Source organism: Callithrix jacchus, chromosome 4, assembly GCF_049354715.1.
Source record: "Callithrix jacchus isolate 240 chromosome 4, calJac240_pri, whole genome shotgun sequence".
NCBI lineage: Eukaryota > Metazoa > Chordata > Mammalia > Primates > Cebidae > Callithrix > Callithrix jacchus.
Window position 1 is genome coordinate 57,897,699 of NC_133505.1, and position 18,653 is coordinate 57,916,351.

The 18,653-nt window shown below is 40.0% G+C and overlaps 1 protein-coding gene across 1 annotated transcript in view; it reads right to left on the reverse strand.

Moving 5' to 3' along the window:
• LOC108587707 (putative UPF0607 protein ENSP00000382826) overlaps nt 1-18,653 on the reverse strand; it is a gene marked incomplete at its 5' end in the record, with an annotated part of 46,940 nt that overhangs the window by 5,193 nt on the left and 23,094 nt on the right. Inside the window, 4 exons of the mRNA XM_078370888.1 lie at nt 607-1,218; nt 2,967-3,050; nt 4,365-4,433; nt 13,990-14,164. The remainder of the gene's footprint in view (nt 1-606; nt 1,219-2,966; nt 3,051-4,364; nt 4,434-13,989; nt 14,165-18,653) is intronic.

The following is an 18,653-nucleotide window of genomic DNA, read 5'->3' on the forward strand; positions in this document are numbered from 1 at the left end:
TGGAGGCAGAAACCACAGTGAAGCAGCTATGAGCCAAGGATGCCAAGAAAAGGAGTTACCAGAAGTTAAGAGACAAGCATGAGCAGTTTCTCTCCCTAGAGCCTCCAGAAGAAACTATCCTGCTATAATTCGGTTTTGGATTCTGGTCTCCAGACTTGTGAGAGAATAAATGTCTGCTGCTTTAAGCCACTCAGTTTGTGGTACTTTGTTATAGCAGCCTTAGGAAATTAATGTGGCAGCTACCCAGTTTCATACTTTCTGGTCTTCATCTTCAAAATAAGCAGCAGGGAATAATTCTCAGGGCTCCCTTGATGAAATGGGTCTTTTACAGACAGAAAAAGCATCTAGAGTTTGGGAAATCCTAGAAAAAACTTTTTTCATTCTATGATTTACTGCATATATCAGACACATAAATTAAGAGGCATGTAGAGTCATACTAGGAAATAAATTCTTCTAGTATATCCGTTTTCTTGAAAAGTTTTGCTATCATGAAGCATTTTATTAATTACTGATTTTTTGTTGATTTTTAATAACAGTAATTTTATTATGTTTTATATTATAAATTCTCTCCGAAGAATTTTGAGGACTTTCTGGGTGGTGTCTCACCTACACTGATGAAGAAAATTTTGCCAGCAGTAGTCACCATTCTTCTCCACATCGTAGAATAGTAGTGGTTCTACTGCGTCCTGTACTTTCTGAGTGTTGCTGCTACTTCACCTGTGTTCTCTCTCAGATGAAATAATTTTCTTGCTTTTTAATCACCTCGTAGTTTCTGCTGTGGTTACAGTGCCCCAGTGGATATTGCAAACCTATGAGTCTCGTCAGTTGCAGCTATTAAGGTATACTTTCCTGAATACTGTTGACTTTATTGCTGTTCCTCTAGACAATTGTTTCTACCTGGTGGCTCCCAATCCTCCACTGAGTACAGAAGTTCCTAATAGTTGCTGTTGGTCTTCCATCATGTTACCACTTTGCTCTTCTCTACCAAGCCTTGTTGTGTTTCCTAACCCTCTGTGGCCAGCATCTTCCACCAGGCATGTAAGGCGCTAGTGCCGCTTCACCAGGTATGGCAATTCCCACTGTGTACTTTGCTCAGCCCACGCCACTGTTCGTGATGAAGGCAGAGGAGCAGTTGTCAGGGTGGGCATAGAATGACTCCACTATCTTCTGTATTGCTTTGTAATAGAAGTGTTCCCAAGGTGCTACCTATAATGGAGCCTTATAGAAATCAGTGAATTAGATCTTTCATTTTTAACTTAATGGACAGTTATTACCTTTATTCTGTGGGAAAGAAAACAGTAAAGGTGGAGATAGCAAAGAGTGGAGAAAGGGCAGATAATGGATAAACCGAACTCCAAGAGACAGGAGGGTTGGGGCTCAGAACACAGGTGAACTTTGAACAGAAGGTGAATCACTCTGTTAGAAGACAAGAATTGTAAAGGAGAAATCTGCATATCAGTTAGGCACACGAACTTTGGCTTTGGAGCCCAGGTTCAAATTTAGACTCTATCTTTTATTAGCCTGGTATCTATGAGCACAATCTGTCCTTATTTCTGCGAGACAGTATATGTTACTGATGCATCTAGCATTATGCACACAATAAAATGCATTTAAAGTGCTTAGCACAGAGCCTAGTCCATAGTAAGGCCTTTATGAATGTGCTAATATTAAGGAGATATGTAAACACACAGAAGTTATGGTAATATCTTGCCTGCCTACTGCCCCCCATCTTTTATTGTGAAATGGAAAGCAAACAATTAATATAAAACCTAGTAAGACTATTTAATGAATATCTGTGCCCTAATTGATTAAAAAATGAATCAAGTTTTTCTCTACTTGAGCAATTCTACTCCCCAATTTATTATGAGCCATATTAATTTTGTAACAAAGTAGCATGTTTAACATAATATTATTATACTATAGTTTTATATCGCATTTAAAAACATTATGGTTTAAATTAGTGTCTGCTTTTACTCTACAGCATAAACTACTACGCCCCTAGAAAAGACTGGTGAGAGAAAGAGAGGGATTTGCAGTTCATGCACATTTCCAAGATACAACTTGACTTTGTCTTTGCCTCAAGAGAAGCAAATATTGGTGATGTCAGGATGGTAGAAAAAATCAAATATATTATTAACATAGAATAAGTTATATTTGCGAGTAAAGAGGAGTAGTGTTTATATATTTTAGCAGTTATTCACCATGTTTTTCCCATGGGAATTCTTTTTCTCCCCCTTTAAATCTTCTTTATTGAGAAAATATATTTCCAAGGTTATTTCCTTATTTGTGACTGAGTAGAGAAGAATGGTCAGAGAAGACTGCCTCATAGTTCTATTTACCGTTAACCAACTCCAAAACCTGAGGATGAGAAGCCCATAGGGTGCGCCAAGCTATCAGGTTCTTCTGGGGCCAGAATGACAGTGTCTGGGGGCATCACCAAACAGTTGTACCGTCTAGTGCCATCCACTCTGCCTATATGGGAAGATCCATTAGGGTAGACCTGTTGCTCTGGCCTGACATGAGTGCTAAGGCCCAGCCTGAGCACCAGAATTAGTTAATTCCACTCATGCAGTCTGCTGAGAAACATGGAAATTCTTATAACTGATGGAGTTTATGTGTTTGATGAACAACCATGGCTTGTAGGTGTACAAGTTCCTTCAGAGGTGAGTTAGTTTGTTATTTGAAATCCTTTACCACTACTTTCCTTTCAGTCAGTGTCCCCATAGGAAGCAGAAGGCTTACTCAGCTGGGATTTGAAGAAGCAATAAAGAGGCTAGGTACAGAGAAAGAGGTGCAGTGAAATGAATGAGACAGGATCTTACTGTACTCAAGAATCGCTCCCCGGCCTGAAGGACCAAGGGGAGCCAAATGAATTATTAGAACCTGGTAAAAGCTGGACATTTGCCAGAGGGTCACCTAAATAAAAGGTACAGTGCAGAGGGATGCAGCCACTGCCTGAATCTCACCATTGAAGAAAGAACTGGGGGGCAGGAATCTCTCACTTCTCTTTGTCTGCCCTGGTCAGGTGACATAGTCCACAGGTGCTGGCCCTCCAGGGACACAGAACAGAGAAAGAAAAAATGAGTCTCACAGGCAAACAGAATATGACAAACTCAATCACCTTTTATCTCATTCAAAAAAATCATATTAAAACCCAAGAGTAGAAATGTAATTGCTATTGGCACAATTTATAAAAATTAAAATGTGCAACAACTTCAGTACTATATACATCTCATTAGTTATGGCAATATTATAATTTATCTCAACATTAAGAAACCTGAGAGTTCTATAGGTTTTTCTGAATATTTCCTTTTACTACACATTCAGAAAGTTATATATTAAGGTCTTGGCTTTAATTTATTGAGTTTATAGGCAACCAAACATTTCAATCAATAAATTGAGCTTTTATTTTGTAATTGTCAAATATGAGTTAATATGCCAGTAAGGAGGAGTGGGGGGAAGGTTGAAAAAATATGCCCAGCTTTCAATGTGTAGACTATATGTAAAATAAATGTGAGCTGGTGCCTTCTTGTTCCCTCAGAAATTTAGGTAAACATGGTTGGAATCTCTAACTTCTCAGTCTGAGAATCCAGAGCACTGTCTATACTTTTTGTAAATTACTGGCCATTGTTGTTAAACATATACCTTTGGGGAAAAGATGTTTAAAAATAATCGAGATTTGCTTTAAAAACTTTTTGTGTTAGAAATTTTCCAACATTTGCAGAAACAGTTTAATGAGCTCCCATGTAACCACCGCTTAATTTTGACAAACTAGTTATATTTTGCCATTCCAGTTCCCTTTTACACTGCTCTCAACTTTTCTTTTTTGCTGATTTTCTAAAATAGTAAATCCCAGGCATCATGTCATTTAACTTATAAACAGATCACCTTATATGTCTGAGAAGAGCCTACTTTTAAGACATAACCGATGATATTATCACATCTAACAAAATAAATAATTTCTTAATATTAAATAGAAGTCCATATTGAAATATCCCTGTTTGTCATATCACAAAGGTGTCTTTTAGTATTTGATTTATTCAAATCAGGGTTTAAACATTTGGTTGTTAATAGTCATCATTTGTAAGCCCCCCACCCCTGCATTGATTTGTTAGGGAAATGGGTCATTGGCTTACCAAGAGGCAGGTGATCTGAACCCATGTAATGGCGACCCTTGCATTACAATTTTTTGCGTCCTGCTTCTCAATCTATAAAAGGGGGCTGGAAAAGCAACTGAGGGAGCAGAATCATGGGAGCTATTTTGTAGCTGTCAGCCAGGAGGGACCAACTTATTTTTCTCTCCCACCCCATCTAAGACAAGCAAAGGTGGAAGGGGTCCTAGAGATTGGCAGTGCTAGACTGACCTTCTAGTTTCAGCTGGATGTTTGTTGATCCAAAGAATCCTAGACCCACTGGGGCCATGGTGCCACCTCCTGAACAGTGAGATAGAAAGTTCTTGTTAGAGCTCCATATGTTCTCTGCGAGTCTGGGGGGCACACCTGAACCTAAACATTTGTGATTAAGTCACAATTTGAGGTTGCAGAAGGCAAAAGACTTGCTACAGTGGCCTGTACCCTCAGGGAAAGAACAAACTATGACTCAGTGAGCAAAGAAAGTAGATAGATACATAATCAACATCAGGGTTGTCCAATCTTTTGGCTTCCCTGGGCAACATTGGAAGAATAACCATGTTGGGCCACACATAAAATAAACTAACGCTAACAATAACTGATGAGCTAGCAAAAAAATCTCATAATGTTTTAAGAAAGTTTATTAATTTGTGTTGGGCTACATTCAAAGCTGTCCTGGGCTGCATGTGGCTGGCCCATGGGCTGCGGATTGGACAAACATTATCTACATCGACATACTACATCTACCTTAGAAGCAGAAAGGAGAACTTAAACATTGTCCAGAGCTTCAAGTGAAGGAAACAAAAGAGAAGAGGGTGCAGTATGGCTGCTCATGTTCACCAAATAATGGGATTGTTCATTTGGAGAACCAGTTTGGGACAGAGTTGACAGAAACCCAAGGGAGACATATTGACCCTAAATAAAGATCAGTATGATGGCAAAAGCGGAGAACAGCACATGGAACCAGTTGGAAGCAGAATAAAATCAGTGGTGGTCAGCCCTTGCACCGAACAGCCAGTTATATAAGCCACTTCCTGCCATCTCTTCTGCCCATTTACTCAACCAGTGTGTCACAGGAGTTACAGCCTGTTTAAGCTAAATTTGAGAGCACATTTTAAAATTAGCTTGGACTGAATCTTAATAACCAAATGATTGAGAAATTGTGGAAACTATCAAAAATATTGCTAAGACATCTGTTTCCCAGAGAGGAGATGATAACTGGATAAAAAGAATGAAAGGTTTTCATACTGAAACTTCTTAGTGAATCTGGTTACCCTTGCTTAAGGACAGCATAGTTTCACTCTGGCTTCACTCTGGCTTGAATTGGTTCAGTATGCTGTCGTTAGCTTTGCCCACCATGCTGATCTTATGTGGAGGTACACCTGGTTTTCTTAGGGTGGTGTTTAGGTTCAGCCACAGCATTTCAAGAACTTTCTCAGGCAGCAGAGCTTAGCAGCAATGTGGCAGTTCACAACTTGCCATACTACAACTGCCCATTCTCAACTTCCCCCTGATAAGTTGAGACTGTCTCAAAAAAAAAAAAGAGAGAGAAATAACTATTACAGAGGTCAGACTAGTTAAAGGTCACATAATCACCACATTTACCTCACCTATGTGTGGCTGCATAGAAATCTAATCACAAAATTCCCTCATAAGTTTAGAAGGTCATTGCCAACATTTACTCAGTGATGTGCCTTTTCCTGGATTTCCCCACTGAACAAATGACCAATCCACCAACATTTACTATTCTGATTGACACATTCTTTATACATGTTTATATGTTCCGTCTAATTAACATCCTGTCCTTCTAGATGTGAAGTGCTACTTTTCCTTTTTTTTTTTTTTTTTTTGAGATGGAATCTTGCTCTGTCACCCAGGCTGAGCCACTGCACCTGGCCAACCTATTCTTTTTTCATTATTATTATTATCTCTAAGTGAGAAAGTGCTTGTGGAACAACCTATTCTTAAAAAAAGGAAAAGTACGCTGGGCACGGTGGTTCACACCTGTAATCCCAGCACTTTGGGAGGACGAGGTGGGTAGATCACCTGAGATTAGGAGTTCGAGATCAGCCTGGCCAACATGGTGAGACCCCATCTCTACTAAAAATACAAAACTTAGCCAGGCATGGTAGCAAGCACCAGTAGTCCCAGCTATTGGGAGGCTGAGGCAGGAGAATCTCTTGAACCTGGGAGGCCAAGGTTGCAGTGACCCAAGATTGCGCCACTGCACTCCAGCCTGGGTGACAGAGCAAGACTCCATCTCAAAAAAAAAAAAAAAAAAAAAAAAATAGCTCATAGCTTCATAGCTGGGCATGGTGGCACATGCCTGTAATCCCAGAACTTTGGGTAGTCGAGGCAGGTGGATCATCTGAGGTAAGGAGTTTGAGACCAGCCTGGCCAACATGGTGAAACCTCGTCACTGCTAAAAATATAAAAAATTAGGCCGGGCGCAGTGGCTCACGCCTGTAATCCTAGCACTTTGGGAGGCCGAGGCGGGTAGATCACTAGGTCAAGAGATCGAGACCATCCTGGTCAACATGGTGAAACCCCATCTCTACTAAAGATACAAAAAATTAGCTGGGCATGGTGGAGCATGCCTGTAATCCCAGCTACTCAGGAGGCTGAGGCAGAATTGCCTGAATCCAGGAGGCGGAGGTTGGGGTGAGCCGAGATCACGCCATTGCACTCCAGCCTGGGTAACGAGCGAAACTCCGTCTCAAAAAAAGAAAGAAAGAAACATTATTAATTTCACCAGTCTCCTGAGTTGGTTAATTTGGCTACTAAAAAACTTTAAACTACCTACATAAATAGCTTTGTGTATCACATTATCTATTCTTTAATTTCTAAATGTTTCAAACTGACAGAAAAAAACTATATGTATTTATCATGTACAACATCTTTTTTGTTTTTTTGCTTTTTGAAACATAACATTTCAAGTATACGTTCATTGGTGAATCATCAAACACACTTCTTCACAGTTATTTTTCATTTTTGTAGTGGAAACACTGAATATGCTCTATGTATTTTTCTTTATTTTTCCTTTTTCTTTCTCTTTAAGACTTGTCAAATGCAGCAGTAAGAAGCAGGAAAAGAGTAGAACAAAAAGTTCAATCCACAATTGACTCAACAACCAGTTGCGATAACTCACTATCTTCGAACTAGTATGTATTTTTCAATATAATATTTCTTCATTAATTATAGTCACCATACTGAACAATATATCTTTCTCTTTTTTCTTTGATGGGGGGTTGGTGGGGGGGGACTGGAGTCTCACCCTGTTGCCCAGGCTGGAGTGCAGTGGCACAATCTCAGCTCACTGCAACCTCCACCTCCTGGGTTCAAGCGATTCTCCCACCTCAGCCTCCCAAGTAGCTGGGACTACAAGCATGCACGCCATCATGCCTGGCTAATTTCTGTATTTTTAATAGAGACAGGGTTTCACCATGTTGGCCAGGCTGCTCTTGAACTCCTGACCTCAAGTGATCCAGCCACCTCGGCCTCCCAAAGTGCTGGGATTACAGACATGAGCCACCATGCACCCGGTCATTTTTTGCTATTTGCATGAAGAATGCCAGTGGTATTTTAATAGAGAGTGCATTGAATCTGGCTGGGCAAAGTGGCTCATGCCTGTAATCCCAGCACTTTGGAAGGCCAAAGCAGATGGATCACCTGAGGTCAGGAGTTCAAGACCATCCTGGTCAACATGGAGAAGCCCTACCTCTACTAAAAATACAAAAAGTAGCCAGACATTTGGCATCCGACTGTAGTCCCCGCTACTTGAGAGGCCGAGGCAGAAGAATTGCTTGAACCCAGGAAGCGGAGGTTGCAGTGAGCCAAGACTGCGCCACTGTGCTCCAGCCTGGTGACAGAGCAAGACTCCGTCTCAAAAATATATATACATATATATATATTTCAAGTTCTATTTGTTGTAACATCAAACACAAATGTAAAAGTCTCCAGCGTATAGGACCTCCACCCTACAATGTTAATTAGAACAGGAGGGAAATTCGCTGGTGGAATCATTGGAAACTTTCAGGTGTGATTCTTTAGAGGAGAACATGGGGGCAGAAGCAGAGTCACTTATTCTTTAGGAGTTTCATTGGATTTTAAAAACCTTTTCTTTCAAAGTTGTTAACTGAAATGTCAGGAAGGAGTTACATTGTTCACTGATCCCTTCCCCAAACAAAGAAGAACTTGCTACTTGGAGGCCCCTGATCAATCACCAGAGATTGAAGTGCAAGAAAGGAAACAATTGTTGACTGGAGATGTTGTTCCTAGACCTCCACAGGCTTTGCAAGTATCTTGGCAAATATAGTTAAATAAAATATAAAAAAAAAGATTGTAGTTGTCTTGCTTTTTCTCACTGTCTGCATTTCAGATGTAATGAGAAGAAAATCACTAGTTTATGATAATCTTATATAGTTGAGTTTGATAAGAATGACTTAGAAATGCTTCCCAATAAAAAAGAAAGAAAGAAATCAAAGTCCAATAAAGACCCAGAAGAGAATAGAAATTACTAAAAGTTACAGGTTTTAAAAATGTAGTTTCAAGATATTTATCTGAAAAATCATAGATCAATGTAGATAAAAATTAACATTGTCCTTCCGTATTAGCATTTGGTATTAGCACTTGACAAATACTTAAATGTTGAATGTCTGCTGAGAATTTACTTCCCAATTAGATTTTTTAGTTGTTTATTTTCACATTTCTTGAGGCAAGCGGTACAGAATGTAGTGGCCAAGGTCATGGCTCAGGAGTGGTTTGAAACCCTGCTTCTCTACTTACTGTGTGTCTGACCATGGGCAAATTACTTAACCCCTCTCCTCCCCAGTTTGCTCGTCTGTAAAATGACAGTGATGAGAGTCCTTATCTCTTGCAGCAATAAGGAGGATTCAATAGGACAGCTCACATAAAACTGTTAGAATGGGGACTGGCATTTAGTAAGAGCTCAATAAATGTTAGATATTTTTATTTTAAGTTCTGGAATACAAGTGCAGAATGTGTAGGTTTGTTACACACATAGGTGTGCCGTGGTGGCTTGGTGTACCTGTCAACCCATCATCTAGGTTTTAAACCTCGGTTACAGTACTATTTGTTTCAATGCTCTCCCTCCCCTCGCCCCCTACCTCTGACAGGCCCTGGTGTGTGTTGGTCCCCTCTCTGTGTCCATGTGTTCTCTTCGTTCAACTTCCACTTCTAAGTGAGAACATACGGTGTTTGGTTTTCTGTGCCTGTGTTAGTTTGCTGAGAATGATGGCTTCTGGGTTTATTTCTACTTATGCCATGCCAAACCATACAATGTTATGAAAATTACTGTGATTATTGATCAAACACATAGGCCACTGGAGGAAAAATAAAATAAATTCTCAATGTTTACAGAAGAATACAGGAAACTGCTTTTCTTAAAATGTATTCACATGGTCTTTCATTTCTAAAGAAGCTGGTGTTGGCCAGGCATGGTGGCCCATACCTGGATACGTGCACTTTGGGAGGCCAAGGCAGAAGGATTGTTTGAGCTCAGGAGTTCCAGACCAGCCTGAGCAACACAGTGAGACCTTGTCTCTAGAAAAAAATTAAAAAATTATCCCAGTATGGTGGTGCATGCCTATAGTCCTAGCTGCTCGGGAGATTGAGGTGGGAGGACTGCTTGAGCCCAGGAGTTTGAGGCTACAATGAGCCATGATTATGCCATTGCACTCCAGCCTGGGTGACAGAGCAAGATCCTGTCTTAAAAAGGAAGCTGGTGTTAATCTCCCCTTCATGTAACCCACTGCACAGATGTGTGTAGCTCCAAGTGCACACAGCCTTCCATCTCTCGGCCTAATGTTACACTGCACTCCAGCCTGGCAACAAGGTCAGACTCCATATTAAAAAAAAAAGATTCTTTAACTTGACAGATCTGGAGTGGAGCCTCAAATTCTGCCTTTTTAGCTAGCTCCTGCCACTTTAAGCAGCAAGGATACCTAGTGTCAAAATTCAAGATAACTTTTGAGTCCATACCTGGTGCTTAGGGTGTGGCCATTTCCCTGCTGCTGGCTAATAACTAAGTGCTAATGTATTTTCTATTTACCTGTATTGTGAAAAATAGCAGACATGATGAATTCAAAACATTCTGATCATTCAATCATTCACCAGTTATTTATTGAGCCATTACTACAGTCATCCCTTAGTATCCATGGGAGATTGTTTACAGGATCCCCCTCAGATACCAAAATCCTTCGATGCCCAATATAAAATGGTTTAGTATTTGCAAAGAACCTACACAAATCCTCCCATAAACCTTAAATTCTGTCTAGATTACTTATAATACTTAATACAATGGCTATACATTACTTCATGTGGGTTCAACAATAGTATCCAGCATACGGCAAATTCAAGTTTTACTTTTTGGAGTTTTTGTTTTTAAGATGGCGGCTCCCTCTGTTACCCAGGCTGGAGCACAGTGCTGTGATCTTGGCTCACTGCAACCTCTGCCTCCCAGGTTCAAGTGATTATCCTGCCTCAGCCTCCCCAGTAGCTGGAATTAGTCACCCACCACTACACCTGGCTGATATCTGTATTTTTAGTAGACATGGGATTTCACCATGTTGCCCAGGCTGCAGTACAGTGGCGTGATCTCATCTCACTGCAACCTCTGCCCTCCAGGTACAAATGATCCTCCTGCCTCGGCCTCCCTAGTAACTGGGATTACAGGCAACTGCCACCCCTGGCTTTTTAGTTGAGACGGGGTTTCACCATGTTGACCAGGCTGGTCTCAAACTTCTGACCTGAGGTGACATGATCGCCTTGGCCTCCCAAAGTGCTGGGATAACAGATGTGAGCCACCGTGCCCAGCCTCCCAAATATTTTCAATCCATCATTGGTTGAATCCAGGAATGTAGAACCCATAGAAAGCTAAGAGCTGATGGCATACACAAGGCAAGGCAACTGGCATTGGTGATATAGTGGAGTTTATCCGGAGTGAATCTCCCCATGTCTTCAAGGGAGATTTTATTGATTAGCAGCTGTGGCAGATACTGTTAGGTGCCACCCAATATTGATTTATTTTCTTCCATTATAACAATTTTGATTTCACTTGGGCCAGCAATAGGCTCAAGCTAAAAGACCACATTTCCTAGATTCTCCCTTGAAGCAAGACGTGGCCAAGTGGCCAATCTGGCTAAGAAGATCTAAATAGAAGTATTAGAATGGGACTGGGGAAAGCTGTGTGGGAAAAGGGTATTTGCTAACCTGGAAGGGGGCCTTTTTATCGTCTACTCTCTCCCCAGGTCTGGTGCTGGGATTACAAATGACAGGTGGAGTCAATAACTGCAGCTATCTTGGCTATGAGGTGACAAGAGGGAAGAAGTCATACAGAGTAATCCAAGACAGAATGAGTCTGGGTCACTGATGACTAAGGACTCTTTCCACTAGCACTAGACTGGCCTACTACTGGTTTATTTTACTTGATAAATGTCTTGTTTAAACCACTGTTATGTCAGGTTAAATACAATTCCTAACTACTATAGCTTAGACAACCAATACAAATGTTAAAAATTCTTTTTCTATAAAAACTTTTTTTTTACTTATCTCATTTTAGGACTGACTTTATTTCACACAAAGAAAATCACAATTATGGTTATAACCAGGTGAGTGTTGAGGCTGCAGTTGGAAAGGAATATAGAAGTTGAACATTGAGGAGGTGGTAAGGAGACCAAGGAAGAGAGAGGTCAATGTAATCATGCTGAAACCAGCAAGGGAAATCGCAGCAGCTGTGGTGAGGAAGGAGGCTCAGGCATCTAGGATCACCTCCCCCTTGATCTCCACACTGCAACAGAAGAAAAGGCTGACTGGCTGGCTGGTGCCTCCTTAATCACTTTCCTATAGGATAGCAGGCATGGTAAGGGGGAAATCTCTCCAGAAGATACTGTTTTTACTTAAACAAGATCAAATCTCCACCCCACTCCTCCATTTGGAGACCAGAAACCTTTCACATGTAATTCCTAAAATTGTAAACCCAAGACCCTTTCATATGTGATTTCTAAAGCTGTAAACCTAAGACCCTTTCACTTGTAATTTCTAAGACTGTAAACCTAAGATCCTTTCACGTGTAATATCTACAGTGTAAGCCTACATAAAGGCAGAGCTTCTCTTTTAGGGGAACTTGGCCATTTAAACAAAAACATAAAGCCTTGCTCCCGGGCCGTAATAATAAAACCCCTTCTCTCTCTAATTCAGAGCAGTCTGTTTCTCACAGCTGCTCCTGCTTCAGTGAAACAGAAGATTGTGAGCAAGATCCCAGAGAAAAGATGGGCACTTAAGACCTTAGAGAGGACAGTGACCAGGAAGGGCTTACAAGCACTGTTTTGCTCTCTAAAAGCCCCAAATGCAAATCTTCTGTTTCAACTAGATTACTCCCTGTCAGATCTCTGCATGAATTGATGAATCAAACCTAAGAGACTTAAGAGAAAAGCTAACCTTTTAAAACACAGAATGGACATTTTATCAAAATTAGACAATATCTGCCTGTTACAGCAGACAAAAGGGCCATGGGACACAGAGGGAACGGCATTTCTGCATACGGACAAATGAGTCGAAGATGGTGGATTTAAGAATAGACAGATCCCATAAGTTGACAGTATTCGAAACTTAATGAAAAAAGTTCTCGCTCTTTCTCTGAATTTCTGTCCTAGAATTTTACAAATTATTAGAACTAGATTAGGAGAAATCACTTATAGATAAAGCTATACCAGTTCGTTATTGGTTGGGAACTTATTTGCAAGCTGGGCAGTGGAGTTGCAAAGATGCTGGAGGTATGAATCTTGCCTTAGAGACATTCCCTCCATAAGGGTTGGAGGACTGAGGAGATACATAGATGGAGAGAAAGTACAGCAGAATGAATAGAAAGCTTTAGTAAATTGCCAGTAGTCAAATAGGTAGGTAGGACTGTACTCACGGCTAGAAATCCTACTTTCTGACATCTAGCTCAGTTTTATTCTTGAAGCAATTCTCAGTATTTTCCAGAGACTTGTTTTATTGAGTACAGTACTGCTTTATGAAGTCAAGGTGTCAATCTTGAATTACCTAGATAATCTGGGAGTATGTCACTCGACCTGCTGCTTTTGTTTATTTTGTTTTCTACTCCAGTTATTTGCTTTTGGTCTTTGGCTGAAAAGTGATGTGTTTTGAATAGTCAAAGATGGATACTATTGAGTGTTTTCTTTGTAGTGAAATTACTTAACTATGTTTCAGACACACAATAGGCCTCACAGCCATCCTGAGGCAGATACAGTTGTTCTCATTTTTGCAGATGAGGAACCAAAATGTGTTCCTCCTAAATAGGTTAAGCGACTGCGGAAGGCCATACAGCTAATAATTGGCAGAGCTGACCCAAAATGTCAGGAGCCCCCAGAGGGTCTCTGACATTTGAGGCTCTTAACATTCCCCTATACTGCTACTAAATCTAAGTGATAGCCTAGATAAACCCACATTGTGTGAATTTGAAAAGGTTATTTGATGTAAGCCCACAGCAGCCCCTCAAGAATGCTTGATTCAAAGGAGACCCCCTTGGTTTTAATTGATGGAAGGAGTATCTATTTCGGTAATTATGCAGGTCCTGATTTGCAGTAACACGTGTTCAAAGATGTTTGATGGGTGTTTTCCTCTCTCGGTTTGTTTCCCAAATACTTTTTGTTGCAGTTCCTTCAGTTTAAGGAGTGAGTGTGTGTGTGTGTGTGTGTGTGTATGTGTATGTGTATTTTGCTGTCATATTTCACATTCATCCAGACTTCCTATTGTCACATGGCAATAAGCATACAGGTGCTGAGATTTCATTATTGGTGATTCTCTGGGGCTTATGTTGGTGCTCATGGAAGCATACCTTTACTCTGTTGGTTTTTCTTTATAAGATTTGTTGCTGGGCATGGTGGCACATGCCTGTAGTCCCAGCTACTTGGGAGGCTGAGGCAGGAGAATCACTTGAACCCGGAAGGCAGAGGTTGCAATGAGCTGAGATTGCGCCACTGCTCCAGCCTGGTGACAGAGAGAGACTTAGTCTAAAAAAAAAAAAAAGAAAGAAAGAAAATGTATAATTATCTCTGAACTCAGTTCTCTAAACTAGCTCTGGTGAGACTGGAAAAATGGCCATTGCTCCTGTGGGACCCAGCTTCTTCAACTTTCCACCTCAGCATTTGCCTTCTACCTACAAGCTAAGCACTTTTTTCTCTCCTCCACTGGAAGCCTGCTGGATGCAAGAAAGAGCAGCAGTTTTCTAGCTGATCTGACTAAGTGTGCAAGTTTAATTAACTTGGGAAGTAAGAAGCCCACTTGAGTTGCCCATCTAAGCCAATTTGCATGCCAGCTCTACCAGTAATAAAGTCAGTATTTTTATCTCTGTGCAATTCCTGAATCTATTCAGCAAAAGGCAGGCTAGAATTAATCAGTACCCAACAGACCCCGACAATCACAACTTATTATTACATGTTTATGATATTCCAACAGAGTGATTAAATAAGAGCTGGGACTTTGGAATTAGACTATCTGGATTTTAATTACAGTTCTGCCACTTAATAGCTATATAATCTTGAGGACATTAATTAAATTCTTTCATGAAATGAGTATTATGTTTATATTTAATCTGTAGCGCATGTGATAACTTTTATAGTGGGTTTGGCAAGGAGCTTGGTCTGTGGCAAAGCTTGAATACTCCTCTCAATCAAATTTGTAAAACTAGAGATACAAGTAAAACCTTGTTTTCATGAACAGCATCATAAAATGAAATTATTTTTATGACAAACAGGTTCTCCAAACTAAAATTCAGGACATATTGTTTAACAAGGTTTTCCCCAATTGTGAATTCACATTAAGTCTTCCAAAGTTATCAAATTAATTCATATTTTATAAAATCATTGGTATAGTAAAAAAACTGAAATATAAAATTCATTAGAGGTAGTTATTACAATATTAGGATGCCATTGTCACTCATGTACTGCTGTGAACCCAGAATGTAACACATAAGGATAATCATTAAATAAACTTCGATGTTTTGTTACACATACTTGTCTCCTCTTGTGTCACACACACACACACACACACACACACACACAAATCTGGGTTACTAGATTCTTCATATATCCTAATATAATTCTGTTTAACTTCTAAATTTATTAATGCATACCTTTCTTTATTCACAATGGATTTAAAGCAGACTGGAATTGTATACATAAAACCTGACAAAATGGTAACTGATTAAGGGAAAATAAGAAAGTCTGTACAGGTGCGGTTAGCATATATCATGAAGTCCTTTCTAAATGCCCATTAGAAGTAGGGCTCAAAGTTGACTTGAAGCTCTTTAAAGCCATCAACAAAGAGAACACAATCAGTTAGGACATGAGTCACAGGAACCATACAATAAAAACCAACAGGTACTCCAGAGAGCTGAAGAGAGGCATAATTATTCTTGTAATAAACTAGAGAAAAGTTCATTCTCTATATGTTCATGAAGGAGATGTGTAATGTGGTAAAAATGTCCTAATCAACATCTTTAAAAGAATAATGGGTTTCAGATGGTTTTCTTCTTAGACCATCCATCAGTATAGATGGCTGTCATAAGGCTAAATAAAGTTCATGGTTAGCAAAGATAGTAGTACAAAATAGTAGTGTTGCTCTCCTTTTTTTTTTCTTCAAGGTCTCACTCTGTCACCCAGGCTGGAGTGCAGTGATTTAATCATGGCTCACTACAGCCTCAACCTCCTGGGATCAACCAATCCTCCAGCCTTAGCCTCCTGAGTAGCCAGGACTACAAGTAGGTGCCATCAAACCTGCTAATTATTTTATTTTTTGTAGACACAGCATCCCATTATGTTCCCCAGGTTGGTCTTGAACTCCTGAGCTAAGTGATCCTCTTGCCTCAGACTCCCAATATGTACCGGGGTTATAGGCCTGAGCCACCACACCTGGCCTCTCTGACAGACTTAATCCAAAAGGAAATAAATCTTAAATACATTTAGAAAAATAGATAAACTCCATATTCTTCAGACAATCCTCCAAAGATGACTGAAACTATCAATGAGTTTTTTGTTTGTTGTGTTTTAATTTTTTTTTTTTTGTAGAGATGGGGCCTTGCTATGTTGCCCAGGCTGGTCTCAAACACCTGTCCTCAGTGATCCTCTCACCTCAGCCTCTCAAAGTGCTTGGGTTACAGGCATGAGCCACCATGTTCAGCTGCTAACCAAGCTTTTGGTAGGTATAGAGATAGGTATAGAGATTTGGGAGCTTGTGTTTATATTCCATAAAGGGTAGGTACCTGACTTGTAGATTTTTGTTATAAGGTAATTGAAGATCAATAAGCTTAATATTAGCTGAGTAGAGAAAGGGAGACAACCTCTTAAGAAAGGTAAGGAGCTGGACAAGTGCCCATGTCCACAGAGTATGAAGGTACGAATGACTGCACCATGATTTTTCTCAAAAAGCAATCTGAGTTTTCATCAACAGAATATGAAGAATGAGTAATCACTCAGCAAGTCTTTGAGTAATTTGTGGGGATCATAAGTGATTTTGCAATTTCTTTCAATGGTCATAGATGACTTCTAAGAAGATAAATACAATTTGGTTTACTTTTGGAAGTTAATGCAAATATTTAAATATACTGAAATCTGTAGTAGACTGAATTAGCAAAGTCTCATTGATACACTTCTTCTCCAGATCACACAATTTTAGGCTTTTTTTCCCACCTGAATCAGGTTAATAATAGTCTTCAAAACTTGCTTTCTAAATATTTCAGACCACTAACTTGCCTGTAGCACCTGGAACAAATTTCAACAAATGGCATACTGGAAATATTTTTTTGCATATATTATACTCTATTACAGAAGCCTAGTTTTTCTTCCTTCCATATTCAAGTAAACGTGTAAATATCACTGTTCTGATGTGGATGCTCTGTCCCGCCATTTTGGAAATAATGTCATGAAAAGAAAGGCAACTTTTATGCAAAAATTGGAACTTAAGTTTTGATTTAGGAACCTCAAAAAAATATTCTTCAAATCTAGTGAAATAAAATAATTAAAAATTAAATATACAGATATATTCTTCAGAGTAGCAGGGAATTTAAGATTGACTTTAAAAACTCAAAATTTAAAAGTTTTTTTTTTTTTTTTGAGACGGAGTTTTGCTGTTGTTACCCAGACTGGAGTGCAATGGCACAATCTCGGCTCACCATAACTTCCGCCTTCTGGGTTCAAGCAATTCTCCTGCCTCAGCCTCCCGAGTAGCTGGGACTACAGGTGCACACCACCATGCCCAGCTAATTTTTGTATTTTTAGTAGAGACAGGGTTTCACCTTGTTGACCAGGATGGTCTCGATCTCTTGAACTCATGATCCACCCACCTTGGCCTCCCAAAGTGCTGGGATTATAGGCATGAGCCACCGCACCCGGCCTAAAACAGCTTTCTTTTAATTATCTTTGCTAACTCTCAAATATCTTGTTTCAATGTCAACATAACACACCATGTATTTAATCATAAAATGGTTTCACCATTTGCAATTACATATACAATATTTCTAAATAAAACTTTAATTTTTAATTTTTTTTGAGATGAGGTCTTGCTCTGTTGCCCAGGCTGGAATGTGGTGGCATGATCACGGCTCAATGCAGCTTTGAGTTCCCAGCCTCCAGCAAACCTCCTGCCCAGCATCCCAAGTAGCTGCTACTACAAAGGCACACCACCATGCCTGGCTAATTTTTTTGTATTTTTGGTAGAGATGAGATTTCACCGTGTTGCCCAGGCTGACCTAGAATCCCTGAGCTCCTGAGCTCAAGCAATTCACCTGCCTCAGCCTGCCAAAGTGCTGGGATTACAGGCATGAGCCTGCAAGCTCCATATGAAAATAGAATGATTATATAAGATATTTCTTGCTAGGCTCAGTGGCTCACACCTGTAATGCTAGCACTTTGGAAGTCCGAGGTGGGACGATAGCTTGAGCTCAGGAGTTTTGAGACCAGTCTGGGCAACCTCATGAGGTAGTAAGATCTCATGTCTACCAAAAAAATAAATTAGCCGGGCATGGTGGCACACACCTGTAGTCTCAGCTACTTTGTGTGGCTGAGGTAGGAGGATCACTTGAACTCAGGGTAGGCTGCAGTGAGCAATGACTGCATAACTGCACTTCAGCCTGGGTGATAAAGCAAACACTGTCCCCCAACCCAGCCAAAAAAATATATTTCTTCATTGAAGCTTTAAAACCTGATTGTTCCAGACCTCAGGGAACTAAGAAATCTAGCTGAGGAGTCAAAACGAACAGAGGCACACATAAATAAATTTACCAGACTTTTACAAAGCAGTACATTTGTTTCCGCTAATCTGTTCTTTACACTCCAACAAGACCCATTTTAAAACAGTTTTCCTTAAACGTTCAAAACTCAAGAAACTCCAACAGCTCTCTACGACCTAAAGAACCATTTGTACATTTTTTAGAAATGCAACTGCCCGAGTCCCACTCCAGATCTCATTCTTAATTTCTGGGGATATGTTTAAAAGTTCCACAGT